Here is a 13285-nt window from a genome sequence, read left to right as displayed (position 1 = left end):
TGGAGTGAAGTATTCCAGATCCTAAAGCAAAATGATTTCCAACCAAGACTGATATATCCTGCAAAACTATCATTCAAAATAGATGGTGCAATACGATACTTCCATGACAAAGAACAGCTGAAGAACTTCATGAACACCAAACCAACCCTGCAAAAAATATTGAAAGACAGTTTAGATACACAAAGGAAAAACCACTAAGCAAAGCAAATAATTAAACAGAACCAAAAGATAAAGATGCAACAGCAGAGAGATAACATTCCTACAATTAACCAGCATTTAACAGTAATAACCATTAATGTAAATGGTCTCAATGCACCAATCAAAAGAAACAGACTAGCAGAATGGATCAAGAAACAAAATCCAACCATATGCTGTTTACAGGAAACCCATCTAACCCAGAAAGATACTCACAGACTGAAAGTCAAAGGATGGAAAACAATTCTTCATGCAGCAGGAATCCAAAAACAGGCAGGAGTAGCCATTCTGTTTGCAGACAACATGAACTTTAAACCAACAATGACCATAAAGGACAAAGAAGGTCACTACATACTCATAAGGGGAAAACTCCAAGAGGAAGAGATAACTATCTTAAATATATACGCACCAAACTCCAGAGCACCCAGTTATATAAAACAATTATTAACAGAAATGAAAACTCAAATTATCAGTAACACTATTGTAACAGGAGACCTTAATACACCACTGACACCAAGGGACAGATCAACCAGACAGAAAATGAGCAAAGAAATAACAGAACTGAATCACACAAATGGGTTTGATAGACAACTACAGAATGTTCCACCCAACAACATCAGAATACACATTCTTCTCAGCAGTACATGGATCATTTTCTAAAATAGACCATATATTAGCTCACAGAACATATTTAAGCAAATGCAAAAGAGTTGAAATCATCCCTTGCATATTATCGGATCATAGCGCTCTGAAATTAGAAATTAATGACAAAGGATACTGCAAAAATTCCGCAAACACATGGAAACTAAATAACACACTCTTGAGTAATCAGTGGGTCACAGAAGAAATTAAAGAAGAAATTAAACAATACCTAAAAGAAAATGAAAATGCAGATACAACTTACCGGAATCTGTGGGATGCAATGAAAGCTGTTCTGAGAGGAAAATTTATTGCACTGAGTTCCCACATCAGGAAAACAGAACGATTACAAATAAATAACTTGATGCTACACCTCAAACAGCTAGAAAAAGAAGAGCAAGTCAAGCCCAAAGCCAAAAGAAGAGAGGAAATTATAAAAATCAGAGCAGAAATCAATGCAATAGAGACTAAGAAAACAATCCAAAGAATCAACGAATCAAAGAGTTGGTTCTTTGAAAGAATAAATAAAATCGATACGCCCCTAGCCAACCTTATTTAAAAAAGGAAAGAAAAAGCTCAAATTCATGCAATAAGAAATGAAAAAGGAGAAATCACTACAGACCCAATAGAAATACAGAGGATCATCAACACCTATTTCGAAAACCTCTACTCTCAAAAGTTTGATAACACAGAAGAAATAGACAGATTCTTAGAAGCATATGAAGTACCAAAGCTAGATCAAGAGGATATAAAACTGTTGAATAACCCAATCTCTGCTAATGAAATTGAGAATGTAATTGGGTCCTTGCCCACCAAGAAGAGCCCAGGCCCAGATGGATTCACTGCAGAATTCTACAAGAAATATAAAGAAGACCTAATGCCGACACTCCTCAAACTATTCAATGAAATTGAAAAGGAAGCAATCCTTCCTAAGTCATTCCTGGAAGCAAATATTACTCTAGTACCAAAACCTGAGAAAGACCCAACTATAAAAGAGAACTATAGACCGATCTCCCTAATGAACACAGATGCAAAAATCCTCAATAAAATATTGGCAAATAGGATCCAGCAAATCATCAAGAAGATTATACACCATGACCAAGTGGGATTCATCCCAGGAATGCAAGGATGGTTCAACATACGCAAATCAATAAATGTAATCCACCATATCAATAAAGCCAAAAATAAGAATCACATGATCATCTCTATAGATGCAGAAAAAGCCTTCGATAAGGTCCAACACTTATTCATGATAAGAACTTTACAGAAAATTGGAATAAATGGTCTTTACCTCAATATAATAAAGGCCATTTATGACAAACCAACAGCCAGCATCATACTAAATGGCCAAAAATTGAAAGCCTTTACTTTAAAATCGGGTACAAGACAAGGATGTCCTTTATCACCACTCCTATTTAATATAGTACTGGAAGTACTAGCCAGAGCAATTAGGCAAGAAAGAGAAATAAAAGGGGTAAAGATAGGAAAAGAAGAAGTTAAACTATCATTGTTTGCAGATGACATGATACTCTACATAGAAGACCCCCTAAACTCCATTGAAATACTCTTAGATACAATAAATAAATTCAGTAATGTGGCTGGATACAAAATCAATACTCAGAAATCAATAGCATTCCTATACACGAACAACAAAATTACAGAGAGGGAAATAAGAGAAACTGGACTATTCACATTAGCAAGCAAAAAAATGAAATGTTTAGGAATTACTCTTACGAAAGAAGTGAAAGACTTATACAGTGAAAATTATAATACACTGAAAAAGGAAATTGAAGATGATCTCAGAAAATGGAAAGACATCCCTTGCTCATGGATAGGAAGAACAAACATTGTGAAAATGGCCATTCTCCCAAAACTGTTACACAGATTCAATGCAATCCCAATAGAAATACCATCAACATACCTTATAGATCTAGAGAAATCACTCCTAAATTTCATCTGGAACCAGAAGAGACCTAGAATCACAATGGCAATTCTAAGCAGCAAAGACAAAGCAGGAGACATCACAATCCCTGACTTGAAGTTATACTACAAAGCAACAGTAGTAAAATCAACATGGTATTGGAATCAAAACAGAGCTGAAGATCAGTGGAATAGATTAGAAGATACAACCACAACTACGAACACACTCAACCACCTTATTTTTGATAAAGGAGCCAAGCAGGTTCACTGGAAGAACGACAGTCTCTTTAATAAATGGTGCTGGAAAAACTGGCTCTCCATTTGCCGAAAACTAAAGCTAGACCCATGTCTATCACCATGCACTAAATTAAAATCTAAATGGGTCAAAGATCTGAATATTAAAACAGAAACACTAAATCTATTGGAAGACAAAATAGGTAGAAACCTTGGAGACATAGGAGTAGGTAAAGAATTCATGAACAGGACTCAAACCGCACGGGAAATACTTCCCAGAATCAATAACTGGGACCACTTCTTATTAAAAAGTTTCTGCATGTCAAAAGAAATCTCCAGCATAGTGAAAAGAAAACCCACAAACTGGGAAAAGATTTTAGTGAACTCTCTCTCAGACAAGGGCCTCTTGTCTAAAACATATAAAGAATTAAAGAAACTCAGACCTCCGAAATTCAAAGATCCAATCCAAAAATGGGCATCTGAGATGAATATGCAATTCTCAGATGAAGAAATGCAAATGGCAAATAAATACATGAAAAAATGCTCATCATCATTGGTCATTAGAGAAATGCAAATTAAAACCACACTGAGATACCATCTCACTCCTGAAAGAATGGCCAGGATCAAGAAAACCGACAACAAATGCTGGAGAGGCTGTGGGGAAAAAGGAACTCTCCTGCACTGCTGGTGGGAGTGTAGACTGGTACAGCCTTTGTGGAGATCTGTCTGGAGATTTCTCAAAAAGTTGGGACTGGAAATCCCATTTATTCCAGCTATTCCACTTCTAGGCATATTCCCAGAAGAACTGAAAGCATCATACCACAGTGATATATGTGCACCTATGTTTATAGCAGCACAATTTGTAATCGCCAGATCTTGGAAACAACCCAAGTGCCCATCAACTGAGGAATGGATAAAAAAGTTGTGGTATTTCTATACAATGGAGTATTATTCAGCTATAAAGAAGGATCACATTGAGATATTTATCAATAAATGGGCGCAGCTTGAGACCATACTCATTAGTGAAATAAATCAATCTCGCATGTGTGAATACCGAATAGTTTCCCTAATGTAAATAATGATTCAAATATATAAAAATATGTGGTAATCATGGTTCCCCATTAGGTGGCCTTGAAGCCTTATAAAGTTTTCACTCATTAATTAGAAAGGCTTTATTCTGGGCTTCTTGATATGAAAATATTTGAAGCTAGAGTATATGAAGTTTTATCCAAATATTTCAAGGAAAAAGACACTATGGTAACTACTATTAAGTCAGGTTATAAGGTGGTGAAGTACTAGGTTGTTGAAACAGTCATGCTGTGACCTCTATTGTTATATTGTTATGTCCTGTTTTATCTCAATCTCCCCCTTATTGTTTCAAAAAAAAATTATTTAGTCATCTCTTATGTTTGTCTTAATTAAAGAAAAAATTCAAAAAAATTAGGATATATAAATAGTAACTCTTTTCGATTTCCTATTAACTTGTTCTGAAGTCCTGTAGTACTCCCACGATCTTGTTTTGACTGATTAGACTCTGTTCCATTCTATATGATAGTATCAAGTTTGAAGACATAGGCAACTACTTTGAAGACAATAAGATTCACTAAGATACCCATTCTGGTTTGACTATTGTCTTCTTTGGAAGTCCTGTAATGTTTACAATGCCTAAGTTTTATTGGTCTTGTTCTCTACTGTTTTGTCCAACTTTATAATATCTAATAAGATAGACAATTCTTTTTAAGGAAACAAGGGACAACGTTGATAACCATTGTTGATAAACTTGTACTCTGTTCTACACCATGTGCTATGTCTATCCTTGGTATTGACTGACAGCTTTGTTTTGCCATATTTGACTGTATTCTTCCCCCCCCCAAAGAAAGTAATAAGCACTAAGGAGTAATAAAATCCAAGATGTGTAAATTTTGTTGTAAAAAAGAGAGGGAAAAAAAGAAAAAGAAAAAGAGCTCTAACGGATATAACAGCAAGTGTGTTTGGGGGTGTTAAATAGCTGACTTTATCAATGTTTTTGGAACATTGAACACAGCTGTTTGCAGTCTCCCTGTTTGAATGTCCACCTTGTGTTCTTTGATACTGTGATTTGAGGAACTATTTTCAAGAAGATAGTGTGTAATCTACTAGCAGGTAATTTCTTACTGTTATGTTTTTTTGTTTTGTTTTGTTTTGTTTTGTTTTGTTTTGTAGTTCTGTATTGCGTGTACCCTTACGCCGCTTTGGTTTGTTTTGTGTTTTTCTCTTTTTCCTCTTAAATAAAAAAAAAAAGAAAAGAAAAATTAATCAACATAACCCACCATATTAACAGGCTAAGGAAGGAAAATCATCTGATCTATCAATTAATGAAGAAAAAAATATTTGCAAAATCCAAAATAATAAAATATCTCTGCAAATTGGAAATAGAATTCATAGGAGCATTTGTTAAAACCTATATATTGAAGAAATAGTAGAGAATACAGGTATGGACTCAAACAGACATGCCCAATTAGTATTTGACAAATGTACAAAATAAATTCAGTGGAGGAGGAACAGTCTATTCCACAAATGACACTGAAGCATACATACCATATCTATGGTCCACAGACCAAAGTAAAAAAAATCTTAATTTAATGTTATGAATTACACACCCAAAATTTCACACCTACATCTCACATTTTGTACAAAAATTAGCTCAAAATGGACTCCAGGATTAAAGGTAATTTAAAACTATAAAACTTGCATAAAAACATAGAAAAAAAATCATTAGGACCCTAGATTTAACAAAGATGACTTAGCTCATCCAACAAAGCACAATCTAAAATCAGAAAAATTGAGTAGATTTATCTCATTAAAATTAAAGATGTTTTCTCTGTGAAAAATCCTGATGAAGGAATTAAAAGACAAATTACACTAGTAGACAACATTGGCAAATTACATACCAAAGAATGGAGTTATATCTAGAAAATATATGATTACTCAAATTTCAGTAATGAAAAGGCAAATTTTAAAAATGAATTTAAAAACACAGATATTTCATCAGTGAAGATGTACACACCACAGATAAGCACAAAAGGAGTTTACCATAATCATCCATTGTGAAATCAAATTAAAACCCCAAAGAAAATGACTACAAAACCTGAGAGAGGCACTAAAAATACATGCATGCATACATACATACATGCATACATACATACATAAAAGTGATAACACTGAAGAATATCAAGAATATAGAGAAACTGGATCACATTCATTGCAAGTAGAAATGTGCAGCCGTATGGAAGGCAGTCTAACAGGCTTTTCTAAAGTTAGATATGGATTTACGTATACAGCCTAGTAATTGCACTCTTAGGTATTTTTCCGCAGGCAGAAAATTTAGTTTTACTCAGAAACTTGCACACAAATATTCTTAGCCACTTAATTCATACTACTTCCCAAATGGAAACTACCTAAATCTCCGACAATAAATAAATAAACAAATGGTAGCACTTCTGTGACTTGGAATACTGCTCAGTCACAAAAAGAAATGAAATAGTGATGTGGGCAGAAAGAGTAGTGATGCTCTCCAAAAAGAGAAGTGTCTGCATAAGCTCTGAGGGTTCTACCAATGTCAGTTTCCTGCGTTGATATCATATATAGTTGACCAAGATTTGATATTGGGGAAGATTGAGTAAAAATGGGCTCCCACACATTTCTTTACAACTTCCTATAAACATAATTACACAAAATACGAATTTAAAATTACTATTCTAAAATCCATAGGAAGGCAGCATCTCAACCTAAGCAGAGAGCATGTATCTATCCTACAGACCTAGCAAACAAGCATGTATCTATCCTGAGCTTAAATTCAACTGACCTGAGTCCATGGGGCCAGAGGTTCCCATTATCTCTCTGCCTCTCTCTCTCTCTCTCTCTCTCTCTCTCTCTCTCTCTCTCTCTCTCTCTCTTTGCTCCTCTGAGGACATTTCTCCTTCTCAAGCTTCTGCATCCTTCATGAGCATCTCTAGTTCTTCTTTCCTAAATATTAATTTTTCCCAATGGATATCCTTTTTCATTCATTCTATAGACATACACTGATAGTCTATCGTGTATATGTATGTAATCCTAATTTCTGGGTACAGCATTGAATATAAGGTGCCTGCCCTTATCAAGCTCACATTTTTGAGGAGAAATGGATGATAAATGTTAAACAAAAACAAATTTACCAGGAGATGTGACCGGCTATAAGTAGATATAAAGCAAGATTATGAGAAAGAGGTACTATTTTTAGATGATGGTTAGAGAAGCCCTCACTGAGAGATTGGCATTTGAGCAGAAATTCAAATAAAGAAAAGAAATGAATCATGTATGATTGCATGAGGGAAAACCATTCTTGCAAAAAGAATGATGGGAACTCATTTCTTATGAAAGGGTTAACATGGAATTGGAACGAGATTAACAATAGCTAAGTGAAGAAGACGCCATATCATGAATATGTTACTTATCTAGTGCTACATAACAAATTTCCCCATAGTTAGCAGTTTCTAACAATGCACATTTGTTGTTGTACATTGTCTGAAAAACAGGGTAGGAGTAGCATAGCTGGATGGTTTCTGTTTAGGGTCTTCCATAAATTTGTAATCTAGCTGACAGCCATCAGTTTTCATGTTTGGAATCAAGAAAGAAAGCACCAGTCTTTTAAAATACAACACACCATTATTCTCCCATATTCTATTGATGATATAGACCAACTCCGATACAGTATGACCAGGGATGAACACCAATATCATGGGGGCAGTTTTAGAAGCAGGCTACCACAATGAGCTGTCTGTCTAATGTGTAGGCCATGGAAAACACTTTCATCTATTCTAAGTGGATCAAAGTTTCCTGGAGGTTTGAAAGTCATGTGATCACAAGCACTTTTGCCACAAATACAATAATGGTAAGGCCAGTCTGCTAGCAGAAGAAAAGATAAAAAGTCAGCAAGTTATCCACTAAAGTAAACCCAAGCATTTCTCCAAGCTTAGCCAACTTCTCTACACTCTTGGGTAACTTTGTTCATGTACACAAATTAAACTAGTGTTTCTCCAACTTTACACTTTACCTATAGGATTTTCTAAAACATAGATATTTTTAAAGGAACACCATACAGATGGCCTGGAAATTTCCATTTCTAACAAGTTCTTAGAAATGCTAATCTGCTGGTATACAGACCACAGTGTAGGCAAGCTGATTTAAATGACCTTGTGTAGCCTGTTGTGTAAATCATAAGCCTGGGCTTGAAATCCAAGCTTACACATCTTTACGTCTGTCAGAAATCACTTCTTAGGAATGACATCACTCAGTTGAGCACTCAGCATGCCCAAATTCAAATCATTTCCCCAGTATATCTGTTCCTCAGTGAGTATCCTGCATTGGCAGGTGGTATCACTAAGGACTCTAATAAAAAATTCCGAAGTCAGCTGTGATCCCTGATTCTTCTTCATCCTCATGCTTCATATTCTACCAATCACTGAATTTTATCAATTTGAATGTATACATTTCACAAAGCTGAACATCTCTGTGTATGTCTGTTATGGTTTATATCTAGATGTCCCCCCAAAGCCTTATGCTCTCATAGGTGGGGCTTCTCAGAGGGACTGGATACAGGGTGTATAATACTGAGAATAAGGATGTGTGGTAACTAAATGGAACCCTCCCCCGGATGTGAGTGGGACCAATCAGTAAACATATATCCTGGATGGAATATAAAGAGAAGATGGCACTGCTTGCTACCTTCTGCCTAGCTTGCTATGGCCTGTTCCTCTTCTGTGGTGCCATTCTACCCTGCTACCCTGTCTTGGAGCCAGTTGAGTACGGACTGAAACCTTTACAAACTATGATCTGAAATAAACTTTTCTTCCTTTAACTTTGGGTGCTAGGTATTTTATCTCAGCAATGAGAAAAGTAACTCAGACCTTGTCTATTCTGAGTGCTTTGGTTAAATCCCCCAAAGGGTTTCATACACACATATTGCATCCTTCCATATGAGCTTACCAAAATAAACTATGTAAAATTCAGAACTGACCATGTGCCTTTACTTCTGAAGGTTCTCCACCTCAGATGAGGTCAAGGCAAATTTCCTTATTAACGTAGTATCAGTTATCCACTATCCTCTAGTCCTTGAGTTTGTTCCCCTCATCTCATCCTTGTACTACATGCACTTATATTCCAGCAACCTGAGCTACTTCCTTCCACGCTGGACCATTCTGGAACACACTGCTATTGCTCATGCTTCTCCTCTACTTCAAACACTTTCTCTTCCCCCAACTTTTCCCATATCAAACACCCCAAACCTACTACTCTCTAAACACTATATTCACTTCCTTCAAGAGGCCTTCACTAATATCCTTATGTGTGCTTATGTAAATACCCCATATGAAAAGACATATGGTCACTACTTTTTAAATTTTTAATTTCTTTTGCCCTCTTCATCATTAGCAACTTGGGGGTCTAGGATGTGTTTTGTTAATCTTTATACTTGTATTGACCCTGGCATACAACTTAGAGTTATTGTCTGTTAGTTTAAAACTAGTCTTTACACCAAGGTTATGAATTATAGTTCATACACAGTGTAGTTCAATATGGCGTATAAATCTTGCGATCAAAATATATAGTAAATACTTAAATTTAAAATTTCATTACAGTATAAGACACTGTCATTAATCCACCTCAAAGGACTCCTCAAAGGACAGCTTGAGCACACTTATCCCCACATTGTTGCCCTTGTCTGAGGCAGTTCTGGAAATACTCTTTCCTAAATGTCTGCAATATGTGATCAACATGCAGTGAATGCTGCTGCCGAGTGCCATGCAATGGGAAGGCAGGCTGGTAAAAACATGGCTGTGTCTTCATTTATCTCATTTCCCAGATCTGGCTTCCTGCCCTTCCCCAAAATCAAATTGGCAATGAAATGTTCTGAGCCAGGACATTGAGGCAGTCTTGACTGCTCAAAGAAAAACACTAAAGGTGACTGATTAGTACTAGCGACATTATAGCCATGGTGCTCTATTATGAGCTTGTGATCATGCTGGAAAGATACCAGCACTGCAGGTTGTGTAACAGGATAGCACCAACAGTTATGTGCTTTGCAGAATAATGAAAATAAATGACTATGGCTAGTTTATGTATTTACTATCCTATGTTTTTAATGATTTTTTAGAATGTAGTTCTTCCACTTATTTTTTTAGAAAGGTAAACTGTAAAACAGCCCCTCGTAGGTCCTTCAGGAGGGATTACAGAAGAAAACCTTGTTGTAACAGGAGATGACAGCTGCATGCTTGCTGTTACCCATCACACACCTTCCGGTGGCACAGGATATGGAGGTAGAAGATGGTGACACTGACAACTGCGACCTATGCAGGCCCAGGCTAATGTGTGTGTTTGCATCTTCACTGCTAGCAAAAATTTTAAAAAGTAAAAGAATTGGAAAAGAGCTATAGAGTAAGGATGTAAAAAAAAAAATGTTGATACAGTGCTTGTCTAGCATGTTTGAGGCCCTGTGTTCAATTGTTCAATCGCTAATACAAGAGGGAGAGAGAGAGAGAGAGAATATTTTTGTAGAACAGTACAATATCTTTATTGTATTTAAGCTTAATGCCATTACAAAACAGTTGAAAACTTTCATTAAACAGTTTATAAGAGTGCCAGTGGCGTAAAGTACAAGTTAATAAATTCAATCCCTAGCACCAAAGAAAGAAAAAAAATAGTTTATAAAGTTAAAAAATTATAATAAGCTAATTTATTAAAGAACAAAGAAAAATACATTTTTGTAAGCATAGTGCAGTTTAAGCATACAGTGTTTCCTAAGGTCACAGTGGCACAATAAAACCCCAGGCCTTCTCTGCCACTTCCCAGTCACTCACCAACTCACCCAGAGCAACTCTTAGTTCTGCACACTCTGTACATTTTTTATTCTTTTATGCCATATTTTTACTGTACCTTTTCTATAGTTGCCTATAGTGTCCGGTGCTGTAATGTGCTGTGCAGGTTGGTACTGGAAGCACTGGGCTACACCACACCATATGGGTGTGTAATACATTATTCTATAGAGGTTTGTGTGCATAGATTCCACAGTAATTGTACGACGACACAACTGATTAACAATAGAGTTTTTATGTTGTTAGGAACCGCAGGACTTTATATGAAAAAAAACAGGGAAAAACTTGATCCCAGTAACCTTTACTGACATATATCCATAGTTATATTTATTCTTCCCAGAGCAAAATTCTCGCTAGAAGAAACAGATGAAAAGGGAGACAGAATATATGCAAAATTTGATTTACACACATGTATTTCTAGGAGAGAGATTTATACAGATTCTTCCACAGTCCAGTTGAGTACAGCTTTAGACACTCCAAGGAACACAAGGAATATAAAATATAGCCCTTTACCGAAGCATTTTGTATTTGGGGTGGAATAATGTTTTCTGTTCATAAAATAACTGTACAACAAATACAAAATTGTCTGTTAAAGTACTAATTGTATTATATAATTGCACACTTCAGAACATCAGAAAAATAAATCCACAATGTACTTCAGTGTGTTATATATACTGCATATCATGTGATTTCACATTCTAGGAGTTCAGGAAACACATATTTGTTGGGGGGAAGACAGCTTCAAAGGAGGAGGTAAGACAGGATATGTAGGTGGGCTGATCATGAGCACACAGATGAAAATGACCCTCTTATTGATGGTGACGATTTTCCTAGCCTGGGCCATTCATCAAGCTGTGAGACAGAAACTCTGCAACATATCACACATCATTTCCAACTCTACCAGGAGTGCTAAAAATTAATATCACCTTTCTTTTTCAGATAAGAAAACTAACACCCAGAAATCTAACCACTAGCCCAAGGACACACTGACAGGAAGAGACAGCGCCAGGATATCTGCCTTGAGAGGGGACTTCCACCTCCGTCCACAGCTACTATGAAGGCTATGCAGACATATTCCAGAATGAACAGCTTGCAGGGCAGATAACTTTCTCTGAGCATCTTTACTTGTGAATTCTAAGAAATGGGTCCATGAAATAAAAGAGAAATGCTCTTGTCATTTTTTTTCAGGCTCATGGCAAAAGCCCCATGAAAGATTTGCCTGAAATTTACCTTTCAGTTGTATCCTTAAAACAGTTGGAAAATACTTCAAAGGCCTAATCATTTTTCTGAATATTCTTAAGTAGGTTTCATGGTTTGTTGGTTTCATTAAGCAACATAGTGCTTATGCGGTTAGAGAAAGCATTTTCTTTACCACAACAGGCACCTTAGTTTCTCTTTACCATGATGAAGACATTGTTCTATTTGCAGAAATTTGGGTGCAAGAAAAGAAGTCTTAGTATATAACTCACATTTATCAGCATGAGCTAGAAGTGGAGAGTCCTCCATTTTAATTCTATTAAAAGAGTCTCTGGTTTACCCACCTGGTAAGTACATGTGAACAACAACCTGCATCAGGACAACATGAGAAGTAGTAATTGTTCTGGACCACAGTCCTGACTGTGATGCTCAGACATTTTGGGAAGTCATAGCGGTTGCCCTCTGCTAGTAGTTCATCATCATATCACCAAATTCACTACCTAAATCACTAATTTTTAATCTTTTTGAAGTCATAGATCCCTTGAAGCTTCAATGAAATTATCAAAGTTCTCTCCCTTTCCAACAATGGTACATAAACTACACACCTACTCACTGATTCTACAGGCACTGGGAGGTTGAAATATCTTTGATGTCACTGCTTCTCACGCTGCATAAGAAAGGTTGTGAGGTCACACACGAGGCTCAGGTCAGCAGAAAAAAAATGTGATTTCTGCTCTGTGGTATCTTCCTTGACAGCATGAGACATAAGTGGTGGCAGACCACAAATCCACCATTTCTAATCTTAAATATTTTCTGCTGCCACTAATATGAGTAATCAAAATATATCAAAAATGTTTAAATTTAAAGATTATGATACACAGTAAAAGCACATTCTCATTAATTACCCTAAAATGCCCCTCACTTTAAACATACTTATTCAGTCATTCTTGTCACTTTTGGAAGCAGTTCTGAGAGTCTCCTTTCACGAGTGTATTTACAAGATATGATCGAAATGATGGCGAACGCTGCTGCTGCCTGCCGTCCAAGGGAAAGGCAGAGTTATAAAATGGTTACAGTGTGTCCTCTATTCCACCTCTAGCATCATGTGACTTTTGACTCTTCTCCAAAGTCAAAACGATTGTGAAAGGTAACCGTTTTGAATTGACTCAGCCATATTGAAAGAGCCACAACAGCGTAACTAAAGACACAAAGGA

Source organism: Cavia porcellus, unplaced genomic scaffold, assembly GCF_034190915.1.
Source record: "Cavia porcellus strain 051 isolate PalLab524CR breed Dunkin Hartley unplaced genomic scaffold, mCavPor4.1 scaffold_27, whole genome shotgun sequence".
Taxonomy (NCBI): domain Eukaryota; kingdom Metazoa; phylum Chordata; class Mammalia; order Rodentia; family Caviidae; genus Cavia; species Cavia porcellus.
This window is presented reverse-complemented; position numbering follows the sequence as displayed.